Source organism: Schistocerca nitens, chromosome 5, assembly GCF_023898315.1.
Source record: "Schistocerca nitens isolate TAMUIC-IGC-003100 chromosome 5, iqSchNite1.1, whole genome shotgun sequence".
In the NCBI taxonomy this organism is placed as follows: Eukaryota; Metazoa; Arthropoda; class Insecta; order Orthoptera; family Acrididae; genus Schistocerca; species Schistocerca nitens.
In genome coordinates this window covers 874259123-874271811 of record NC_064618.1, presented here as the reverse complement: position 1 = coordinate 874271811, position 12689 = coordinate 874259123, and positions in this window count along the sequence as shown.

Below are 12689 nucleotides of genomic sequence, written 5' to 3'. Positions count from 1 at the left end.
AGAGGACTGTTGAAGCTGGTGGAGGCTCTGTAATGGTGTGGGTGGTGTGCAGTTGGAGTGATATGGGACCTCTGATACGTCTAGATACGACTCTGACAGGTGACACGTCTGATCACCTCCATCCATTCATGTCTATTGTGCATTCCAATGGACTTGGGCAGTCCCAACAAGACAATGCGACACCCCACACGTCCAGAATTGCTACAGAGTAGCTCCAGGAACACTCTCCCCGGTTTAAACACTTCCGCTGGCCACCAAATTCCCCAGACATGAACATGACTGAGAATACCTGGGATGCCTTGCGACGTCCTGTTCAGAAGAGTTCTCCATCCCCTCGTAGTCGTAAGGAATTATTGACGGCCCTGCAGGATTCATGGTGTCAGCTCCCTCCAGCACTACTTCAAACATTATTCGAGTCCATGCCATGCCGTGTTGCGGCACTTCTGCGTGCTCGCGTGGGCGCTACACGACAATCGGCAGGTGTACCAGTTTCTTTGGCTCTTCAGTATAGCTTAGCTGCTCGACGTGAAAGAAAACATGTAAGGCACGACACTATGATTTTACCTTGGCGTCCTCCTTAAACAAAGCCTTTCAGAGACCAATTACTGATCTAATCCATTTCGCCAATTTACTCAGGTTGAAGCAATTATAGAAAAATTGTAACGTCGCGGAATGCTTTCTTTTGCCAGCACGGACTCCTAGACGCCAACAGTTGTTCCACTGACGCAACACCCACTGCCTAGTGTGCACCAACACACTGCTGCAGGGCTATGTATGCCGTGAGGAGTTCAACTGATGTGTCCGTCAGCTGCCTGGCTGACCACACACGTCACCCACAGGCTGACATCAACTTCTACACGGATTTTTTTTTCACTATGGGACTTAAATTCTGAGGTCATCAGTCCCCTAGAACTGAGAACTACTTAAACCTAACTAACCTAACGACAACACACACATCCATGCCCGAGGCAGGATTCGAACCTGCGACCGTAGAGGCCCCCTGTTCCAGACTGAAGCGCCTAGAACCGCTCGGCCACTCCGGCCGGCCTACACGGAATTCATTCAGAATAAAGAATTTGAAACTGGATGAGCTAGAAATGTTAGTTTTATGCGAGTAGCAAGAAAAGAAAAGACAGAAAGTGTAAATAGGTAATTGATTTATAATGATTGCGTATTTTGGCGTATTCGTTCACTTGTATAAAAATAGACTTACACAACATTCGCGATCCGTACAATGGTGCTAATTTTACTTGTGATTCCTGCATCTCTTTAGTTAATTTCGTGTGTGCTCAAGTTATGAGTGTTTTTAACAGTTACCATTTTATAACTCCGATATTTGTCTCGACGTAGGTGTCTGATACGCAATATCTCAGTAACATCAATGAAGTGATAGTAAAATTAATCGCTACAGAAAAGTATCCTAGTGACTTCGCGAGTATTAATTGTTGGTATCTAAACACAGGCTTCATTGATGAAGTAACTCCACACTTAGTTCCTCTAATGATACTTTGGGGAAAAATATGATCATAACTACACATTCACTTTCAGGTGTCACGTCGAAGAAGAAATATGACACGAGCATGAGTGCCGCGCTATTGATGCTTGTGTCGATGCTAGAGGCTCCGATTCCATGACTTCGTTGTGAAGGAAACATTTTGTTTTTGTGACATCGGTTTCTTACTGCCGAAAAACGAGACGCCATCGCCATTTAAACCTGTCACAGTTTCCCCGTGCTCAGAAGACGCTACAGGCACAACAGCTTCTGCATTCTTCAAGGTCGTATAGACCCGCACATATGATTGCTTACTGTACATTTTCAGTTGCTAAATTTCAAATAATTATATTATTCCTTTGTCATACTTGAAGTACGATAAGTAACAGCGTAATACCACCTCGCAGAAACGTTTCCAGTGCAATAGCTTTTAAGAGTCAACAGGCTACATTTTTGTCAGTGTGAGTGGTACAAGGATGAACGGTAACGGATTCTTAGGTCCTACACAGGAGTGCTTATTTTTAAACAAGCGTGTCCGGCAGTCAGCGGATGGCGAGAGTCCAGCAGATTGTGAGAATTCTATATAGTCACATGTAGAATAAAATGGTTCAAATGGCTCTGAGCACTATGGGACTCAACTGCAGAGGTCATTAGTCCCCTAGAACTTAGAACTAGTTAAACCTAACTAACCTAAGGACATCACAAACATCCATGCCCGAGGCAGGATTCGAACCTGCGACCGTAGCGGCCTGCGGTTCCAGACTGCAGCGCCTTTAACCGCACGGCCACTTCGGCCGGCCACATGTAGAAATACTTGCTAAAAGCAGTAGGCCTAACATCTAAGACAATTCTTCTGCTACTAATCTTATTTGAGAGTATTTTTATCGAATTGCTTAACCTCAGTAGCTATGTTGCAACTCTTCTGGTTTTGGATGAAGCGCAATTTTTAGGTAATCACTGCCCGCTGACAATGTTTTGTATAAAGTCTGATTCTTGTTGAAACTTCCTGGCAGATTAAAACTGTGTGCCCGACCGAGACTCGAACTCGGGACCTTTGCATTTAGCGGGCAAGTGCTCTCTCAATTGGTAGAGCACTTGCCCGCGAAAGGCAAAGGTCCCGAGTTCGAGTCTCGGTCGGGCACACAGTTTTAATCTGCCAGGAAGTTTCATATCAGCGCACACTCCGCTGCAGAGTGAAAATCTCATTCTGGAAGAAGCTAATAATTTGTCTATAGTACTACCTATTAATAACATTTTCTCTACACATTTACTTCAAATAAACTTCGTAATTATGCACTTTCCTTTGCCGTATGATTTTCTGAATTTGTTTAACAGGGTGTAAGAAGCCTTTAAATCAGTAATATTTATCTCACTTGCAGTTCGGAGAGCCCAGTCTCGCAGATCTCCCTCGAAAACTGTGCAGTGATTTGTATGAGTAGTTCTAAACCTTCATATAGTTTTTCTTTCACACTTTTAGCAGTTTCATTTTGACACATATTTCATACTGCGTGGAAATATTTCTTCCATTTATTTAGTGTCCACATTTCACAAAACGAGCCTGACTTTGCAGACGACTTAACTTGAAAGCATTCTCTATCTTCTTCATTCACTCAAATAATTATAGTATTTTCTTTGTCGCTGAAAGCTGTTACTCTCCAGCTTTTCTTTGAGCTAAGAAGGCGCTGTACGTGTGCTCTGACTTTAATTAGCTCAACAAGCATCGTTTGAACCACAATTCACGGAATCATCAGAGTTATTTTCTCTTTCTTCTAATGTTTCCGCAACTGGTAATGAAATGTGGGCATCGTTCAAATGAATGTCCAAGAAATTAACCAACAAATAACACATACGTAGGTGTTCAGGAGAAGCAAGTGGTTTTGAATAAATGCTACGTTCTTCAAAATCTTTGAGATGTTGAAAACATTACCTGGGTATCACAATACTGTGAAACTCTGGAGCTTGAGCAAGGACAGATGTTATCCCCTAGCATATACGAAGAAAACACAAAGAAAATTAATTAAATTTTAGCTGCACTGCTGACACTTCGCGATACTGCAAGGCTACTGCTAATTATTATGGATGATGAATAAGTTGCAAATTCGGGCGAATAGTAACTGCGAACAACTGTGTCAGTGAAACTATCAATGCAAACTGAAATTCGCTTTGCAATTTACTATTGCACTGTACTGTTAGCTGTTTACAGATGTGCTTTCAGTCAAGGATATGTGCTTGACCTGTTGCACGTGCACCGTTTGCTACAGCTAAGGTAGATACGGACACATCTCTAGCCACCTAGTAAGCCACGAATTTGACAATTTTTAACGTTTTTTAAAAACACTTGCATTGTATCTTAACAGCTAAAATTTTGACTTTGTGTGACTTTCGGTGTATTTTTCGCGAATAAAAGAATACATGGTAGGTGTCTGCATGTCGGGCTGGACTATTGCCATGTGAATATGAGTGGACTGGCACTTTTCGGTAAAAGTTGATAATCCGATTGGTATCCGATTATTCTATATCATTTTAGAGTTTCGGTGTGGAATTATAGATGCCGTGTAGTGGCACGCAGAATATTAATTATCTGTGCATATTTCAAGGTATGAGTGGTACCTCCGACAGTAAACTGTGCTGTTCGTGACGTGCTACGTACAACTTTTGGATATTTAATGTCACGTGACCCTGTGACGCTACAGTAATTAAAAAATTAGCAAACATAGCTTATAACGTTTTTATATGCCACAGGCTACGCAAATTAAACGAGTCTCGATAATTGTCATTTACCCTAATTTTCTTAACAAATTAATTATTATGACAACCCGAACTACTACGAACTCATGATATAATACTTGGTTTTCATGTTGCAATCAGTAATTAATTTTGTAGTTAAACAATTCGAACCGGAATAAACGACTCTCCACAGTAACATTACGAACTCATTTTTGTCTAGGTATATTCATTACTTGGCCCCACTCTTATTCACTTTACAGCATTCAGTATTTTAATACTTATATTTAGTTTATTTAAACCGGTCATAAACATGGGCTCACATATCAACTGAGTATGGTGCTTCCAATGTAAATTCTGAAGGCACTGTACAAATTTGTATGTTAATTTATACAGCTAGCCGGTGTGGCAGAGCGGTTCCAGGAGCTGCTGTCTGGAACCGCGCGACAGTTACGGTCGCAGGTTCGAATCCTGCCTCGGGCATGGATGCATGTGATGTCCTTAGGTTAGTTAGGTTTAAGTAGTTCTAAGTTCTGGGTGACTGATGACCTTAGCAGTTAAGTTCCATAGTGCTCAGATCCTTTTGAACCATATTTTAATTTATAAATATGTTTTCTTTGTCGAAGCAAATATTGCAAAAGGGTTTTAATACGTATTTTTTAATAACAAGCAGACAAGAAAATGTGTAATGAAGTTTTTTTAACAAATGACTGCACGAAGGAGGAGTGTCTACATACAGGTTCTTTGAAAATGATGTTCGAAAACTCTGGGGAGAGGTTCCATATAGCAAAACAAGAAGAAAAAAAAAGGTCCAGTAAACCTGATTTCTGAAATGGGACCTTAAGAGCTATGAGCTCATCTTCAACTCTGGAATGTATCTCTTCTACTGCAAGTTCTTTGCTTTCCATATTTTGGGAAAAGGGAGTACGGACCATATCAAGAAAAAGTGTTCAGTAAACGTCGGCTCTAACGCGTACACCATGAGATCCACGAGCCCTTGTTCAGTAGAAGAGCTGTGTTTCACAGTAGCGAAGATGTAAAAGCGCTCATAGCTAGTAACGAATCCATTTTTCATTCCATGTTCACCGGACATTTTTTCCTTGTTGTATTCAATACCACCTCCTCTGAAAATATCGAAAGCAAAGAGCTTGCAATAGAACAGGTGTGTTTCACAGTACCGAGGATGGTCAAATCCTCGTAGCTCTTAAGGTGAGCATTTAGCAGCTCGTGTTTACTGGGTATTTTCTTCTTGTTTTTGTGTAAGGACGCTGTCATCAAATTTTTAAATCATCAATCAGAGACACCCTATATATAAATATTTTTAATGTTTCGTTTGCAGTACCAGTGTAGTGGCCATAAAAGAAAATTTCACTCCAACTAACAAGGAAGTGTGTTGTCGGCAACGCCATGTAAGGCTGTAAAGCAGAAGCGCTTGTGGTGCGAGGCGGGTGTATTGTACCAGAGTCTTTGTTTGACAATTGGCATTTGTGGCGGACGGTAGCACTCTGTGGTAGCAGCCCCAACAATTTGCGAAATGCTTCTTGCTGTTTTGAATGTACTGCAGTTCTCATAATTTCCGAATAGTGTCTTTAATATTGTTGTTGAATATATCGTGCTATTTTAAGTTTTATCTCGTTTCATGTTTTCCGTGATTTAAAATTTATATTCAGTTAACACCTGTGGGATGTTTACATTTTAGTCTTAACATTCAGCCGCCACGTAGTCATTACGTGTTGTTTAGACACATTAAGGTAGATTTCATAGTTTCCTTGTAGTTTCTGTTAAAGATTTTTGTTAAGAAATATCTCGCCTTTTAGTTTTCACTCATTAAGCGTCTTCTGCTACCTGAAACCTATTCGTCGCAGACTTTTACTTGGCCCCTCTGTGATCGGTAGAATATTTAAGTCCGTTGTCAACTTAAGCTAAGTACCAGTATTTATTTTCTCCTTTTTTTTCTTTATTGAATTTCGATTCTCCCCAAAGGGGGCGGGCTGGCAGCAGCTTAGTATGCCGCTCTTCAGCCTACAGACTTTGTTTTAAAAAGGTGAAGATAATACATAATAAAAAACAGGCGATAAAATTGAAGACTTAAAGGGTAACATGGCGAAAAAATCGTGGAACTTAAAACAGAACAAAGGGATGATGATGCTAATAAAAATACATACGAAGCAGACAGGTAAAATAAGAGACAGACAATTAAAAAAATCACGGCGGCAGTCTGATTTCTGTTCGCAAAGGACATAAAATTCACACCCAGCGACAGCATGGTTTCTGTTCACAACACGGGAACAGATGAAACAACACTGAACATTCACTGGAACACTGCGCTAAAATATGACATGCCACAGCCGAGAGCACGTGGGGGGAAACTAGACAGATGAGGGGAAGATAAAAAAGGGTGAAGATAAGGAAAAGTGAAGGGGGGAGGGGGGAAAGGACCATAATAGGAGTGGGGGGTGCTGGGTAGACGCGACAGGGAGTGGAGAAGGCAGAGGACGGGAATACAAAGGGACTCGGGGGGGGGGGGGGGGAGAAGGGAGGTAGGGAGAGGTTAGGCGGGGAGAAACACAGGATGGAAGGGGGGAAGAGGGAGCCTGGGGAAAGGATGGAGGAAAGGAGGGGGGGTGAGAATTGATAGGAGGGATAAATGGAGGGAGAGAGGGCATCCTCCGGTAGGGGGAGATGATGGAAGCCACCTTGGGAAAGGAGATGAAGGGTGTAGAGATGGAGGGTAGGGGGGACACAACAGTGAAGACGTGGCAGGGGGCGGGGAAGGGAGAGGAGAGGAGCAACCAGGGGGTGAGAGTGATCAAGGCGGCGGGAGGTGTAGAGCATGCGGATATGTTTGAGTAATAGGAGCAGATGGGGGAAAAGAAAGAGGGCATAGAGGATCCACGTGGGGGACGGGAGGCGTATAAGGAAGGCGAGGCAGAGTGCATGTCGCTCAAGGATCTGGAGGGACTTATAGAATTTGGGGGGGGGGGGCAGATATCCAGGCGGGACTGGCATAACAGAGGATGGGACGGATTAAGGATTTGTAGGTGTGGAGGATGGTAGAGGAGTGCAACCCCCATGTCCAGCCTGAGAGGTGTTTGAGGAGTCAGAGGCGGTCGTGGGCTTTGGATTGGATGGAGCGGAGATGAGGGATCCAGGTGAGGTGACGGTCAATGGTGAGGCCGAGGTAGGTGAGGGTGGGGGTGAGGCGGACAGGACACGTGCAGATGCTAAGGGAGAAATCCAGGAGCCGGAAGGAGCGAGTATTACGACCTACGATGATTGCCTGGGTCTTCGAAGGATTGATTTTCAGGAGCCACTGGTTACACCATGCACTCAAAAACGTCAAGGTGATTCTGGAGACGGCGTTGGGACCGTTGGAGGGTAGGAGCGAGGGCGAGGAATGCGGTGTCATCAGCTTATTGCAAGAGGTGTACTGGAGGGAGGGGTTGGGGCATATCCACAGTGTACAGGAGGTAGAGGAGAGGGGAGAGGACAGAGCCCTGGGGCACACCTGCAGAGGGGTAGAAGGTGTGGGAATACCAGTATTGTGTGCTGTAGGACTAAGTAGTCATTGTGAGTACAGTGCTGATCTGAGTGCGACGTTGTGTGTAGTTATAGTTAATAACATTTACAACAATGAGCGAAGTAACTGTACCTTGCCGACCTAGAGACTCGCCATCAACTTTACATCACATGTTTGTTTGCAGGTGTGGTAAGCTATAAGCGGGCTGCTCTGGCAAAAAAGGCGGGGCTTGTATCTGAAAACAATGTGCTGCGAGCCGATCGCAAGTTTCCTCCTTTTGGGGACCTAGTAAAAGAGTACGATCAGTACGTATATCGCACAAGTATCTGTTGTTTGCATTCTCTTAATATACGTGTACTTGACACCTACAAATTAGTTGTGCAACGAACTGAATTTCTTTTATTACAGTTTCCTTTATTACAATTAAAATGTGTGTTAGTCCTTTTTAAAGTACAATAAAAGTAGCGTCAGGTGTGACAGATGTATATGTTCTCGTAAGTTAATTAGTGTGGGAGCCATTTATCAAGAGTACGTGTTGGTGTTTCATTGTGGTGATTGTAAGGGGGAAGGTAGTCGAGTGTCATAGGGGGACTCTCCCTTAAAGTTCTATGTTCTGTAGTCGACGTAAGAGAATCGTGGAAGACGGATGAAATATTTGTGCCCTTAAAGCAGATTTAGATTTGGCATATTTTGAAGAAGATACGTTGGTGGAGGGAATAGGACACAACGTCAGAAATCAAGTTTCAAATTGCAGTTAGCAATGAATTTGTCTTGTTACCTGAAATAGGAGAACAGCCTCAACCGTATTTTGAGCGAAGTAGGGGGCAGCAGACTCGCAGGAGCGACTTTAATGCTATGTCATTAGAAAAGTCAAATAGAAAGAAACGTGTCACGCTGTTAGGTAGCAGTCACAGGACATGCGTAGACCAAATGCCGCTAGAAAAGGCAGGTGTACAATACCAGATCACTGGCATTGTGAAAGCTGGTGCCAGGCTTATAAAGGTGACAAAGAACATGAGCCTTATCCGGTGATTTTGGTGAAGAGGATCAGATACTTACAGTAGGAGGAACAGGAAACAGTCTGGATCAACTTAGAGCGTAGCATTGAAAGTGATCTGGAGGAAATAGGAGCATAAACATGCATTCAGTGCCACGACCAGCCCTTTGTTAAGACAGCAGTTAGCTGTGTTCACAAAGACCTGAGCGGACTGCTTTTGACTGAAACGGAGAGGGGTGGCACCAGCAAACAAGAAAAAATACATGTAATTACTTGAGTCAAAGGGCCACATATTTTAGGTTTAAATCAGGTTACAGACAGACAGTATTGAAGGATACTAAAAGAGAACAGGATAGTAATATATGCAACAGTTTCGAGAAATGTAAAGGCACTTCTGTTTTATCAGAACATTAGAGGGTGAAAAGGAAGGGAGGTGAGCTTCTTGTAATTTTATGTGTGAAAAACTCTGAAGTCAGAGATGTTCTGTGTCTGTCTGAAAACCATATAAGCATAGGGACATGAAAGTTAAATGTAAGGGATTATAAAACTAGTGTAACTTTTCTGAAGAGTGAACATGAAGAAAAGGATTGGCAGCATAATGAAAATTTGACATACAGTCAAAAATATTGATAAGAGAAGTTTACGTGTTGATTGAAAATATGTTTCGCCTATTTAAGAGAAATATACTACGTTATTGAGCTACTAATCAGACAAGAGATCAAGGTTATTGTTTTGTGGAGTTTACACTGTAGATTCGTTAAAAGATACGAACAACATTAATGAACTGGAATCAGTAGTTGCCTGTTTTAACGTAGTTTTAGTGGTTAATTTTCCAACTTATATGCTGCAAAATAGTAACATCCTAATTGTTAGCACTGTCAATGACAATGCCCAGTTTCAAGCAACCGAATTGTACCGAGGTGCTAATTGACTACCTGATGATGCACAATTATTGGAAATAAAGAATACACCTTAATGCCTGCCGCACGTTGATGCAAAGTAGTGAGCCTTATTAGTCAGAACAAGAAACAATGTGTCAAGAGTAATTTGAAAGAAGTGGTGTCTATAGAAAATTTTTCTACCGTTTGTTTGAACGCTGCGTTCCTAAAGAGATATCCAGAAAAGCCATGAAAAAAACAAGTATGCCATGGATAACGAAGGAAATGAAAATCTCATGTAAGAGGAAGAGGGCAATTTATATAAAGACCAGAGTAGGTCAAAAAACTGAATCACTTGCGTACTACAAAAAATAGTCATACATTAAGGAAAGTCTTCTCTTGACACAAATTAATAATGCAGGTACTAAGATTAAATCTCTTTGCGATATTGTCAAATCGGAGACAGGACAGCTGCCAATGAACAAGATAGAATACCAATTAAACGAAATAACAACGTTATGACTGACACTTCACAAGTTTAGTATACTTTTAAATCTTACTTTCTAAATGTATCAGTACAAGTATGATTAAATGATTCATTTGAAGTTGCAAGAAAATATATTAAAAATATAAGGCTACAAATCTCTTAGGAACTAGAAGCAGCACCAACATACCTCACTAAAATTAAAAGAATTATAAGCATTCGGGATAACCAAAGGCTCATAGGGTTTTGAAACAAGATTATGAAAAGCAGTTCTGTCTTAATACGCAATGTTCTTAGTAATATGTGTAATGCATCACTGGCACATTGAATTTTTCCAGATATGTGGGGACATGCAATTGTTAAACCTCTTCATAAGAAAGCTGACAAGATAAAACTCAAATAACGATCTTTCATTTTCTCACTGAACCCTTTCACCACAATACACGAAAAAGAAATGTACTCAAGAACAGTCCCATGTGTTAGTAGGAACATCTTTACTTATGATGTCACAGTTTGGATTCTAGAAGGGTTACTCTGCTAGAATGCTACTTACAAATTCACCCACCACATACTAAAGGTCAGTTGGTATTTTTTGTGATCTTCCAAAACGTTACATTGAGAAAATTATGTTGCTGTTGTGGTCTACAGTCTAAAGACTGGTTTGATACAGCTCTCCACGCTACTCTGTCCTGTGCTAGCTTTCTCATTCCGAATAATTACTGCCAACTACATCCATTCGAACAGAGTTACTGTATTCACCTCTTGGTCTCTCTCTGTAATTTTTACCCCCAATACTTACCTCCAGTACTAAATCGACGATTCCTTGAGGTACCAGAAAGTGTCCTGTCTACTGATCCCTTCTATTAGTCAAATTACGCTACAAATTTCCTTTTTCCACAATTCCATTCAGTACCTTCTCATTAGTTACGCGATTTACGAGCATACATCTAACAGTCAGCCTTCTTCTCTTGCACTACAATTCAGTTGACTCTTTTCTTCTCTGTACTGTTTATCGCTCACATTTCACCTCCATACAAAACTACATGCCGGACAAATACCTGCAGAAAAGACCTCATAAAGCTTAAATTTATATTGCCATGTTAAAAAATTTCTCCTCCTCAGAGGCACTATTCTTGCCACTGCCAGGGTACATTTTACACTCACATTACTTCATCCATCATCATTTACTTTACTGCCCAAACAGCGAACGTCATCTACTATTTTTAGTTTTTCCTTTCCTAACCTAATTCTCTCACCAACGTCTCATCTCATTCAATTACATTTCATTACCATTGTTTTTCTTTTGTTGGAGATCATCTTACATCATCCTTTTATCACACAGTCCATTCCATTAAACAGCTCTTCCAAGTCCTTTGCCATCTCCGACCGAATTTTTAATTCTTATCTCTGAATTTTAGTTCCCTTCCAAAATTTCTTCTTGGTATCCCTCGCAGATATTCAACGTGCAGACTGAATAAACAACGGGGACTATCACCTGTCTCCCTCCCTTCTCAACCACGCTTTCGCTTTGATGCCCTTCGATTATTTCAACTTTTGTCTGAATGCTGTACAAGTTGTATATAACCTTTCACTCTCTTTATGCTACCACCACTAGCTTCAGAATTTCGATGAGTGTGTTTGAGTCAATTTTATCAAATTCTTCCTGTCAGTCTACAAATGTTATGGACGTATGTTTACCTTTTATTAATCTGTATAAGACCACTGGAGGCTCTATGTTGCCTCATGTGCTCCTATATTTCTTCAGAACCCGAACGGAGCTTTCCTGAGGTCAACTTCTACCAGTTTTTCTGTTCTTATGCATATAGTTCGTGTTATTATTTTGCAACCATTAAGTGATAATTTAGTAGTATGCGCACCTGCCAGCATCTGTTTTTTTGGATTTCGAATTATTACCTTCATGCTGTAGTCTGAATGTATTTCGCTTGTCTCACAAATATTGCAGACCATGGGGAATAGTTTTGTTATTGCAAACTTTCTCAAGGATACCAGCAGTCCTATGGCAAACATTGTTTATTCCAGGGGCCTTCTTTTAGTGCTCTGTCATATTCTTTTCCTAGTATCACACCCTCCGTCTTATTGTCAAATACTTCCTCCTCTCTTCCTGTAATGTTGCCTTTAACTTCATTTTTCTTGTAAAGGCCCTCTATACGCTCCTTCCACCTTTCACCTTACTCTACGTTGCCTAGTACTGGAATTCCATCTGAGGTCTTGATATTCATGTAACTGATTTTCTTTCTTCCAACGCCCATTTCATTTTCCTATTGGGGGATAACTACGTTTACCCTAGTTACACTTGCTTGTATAGGCTTAGCGATTTGCGCTTTGTTTCAGTTTGAATTTTGGATGTTTTTTTCGCCGGCATTATTTGCCAAAATTTTTATTTTTTCTTCTTTCCTCAATTAAGTCCAGTATTCCCTGTGATATTCAAGGATGTCTTTTACGTCTTGTCTCTTTACCTATTTGGTACACTCCTGCCTTCATTATTTCTTATCTGAATGCTACCGAATCGTCTCCTCTCCGTTTGCAGTCGATCGTTGCCTAACACTGCCATTGAAACTTTCAACAAATTCTGG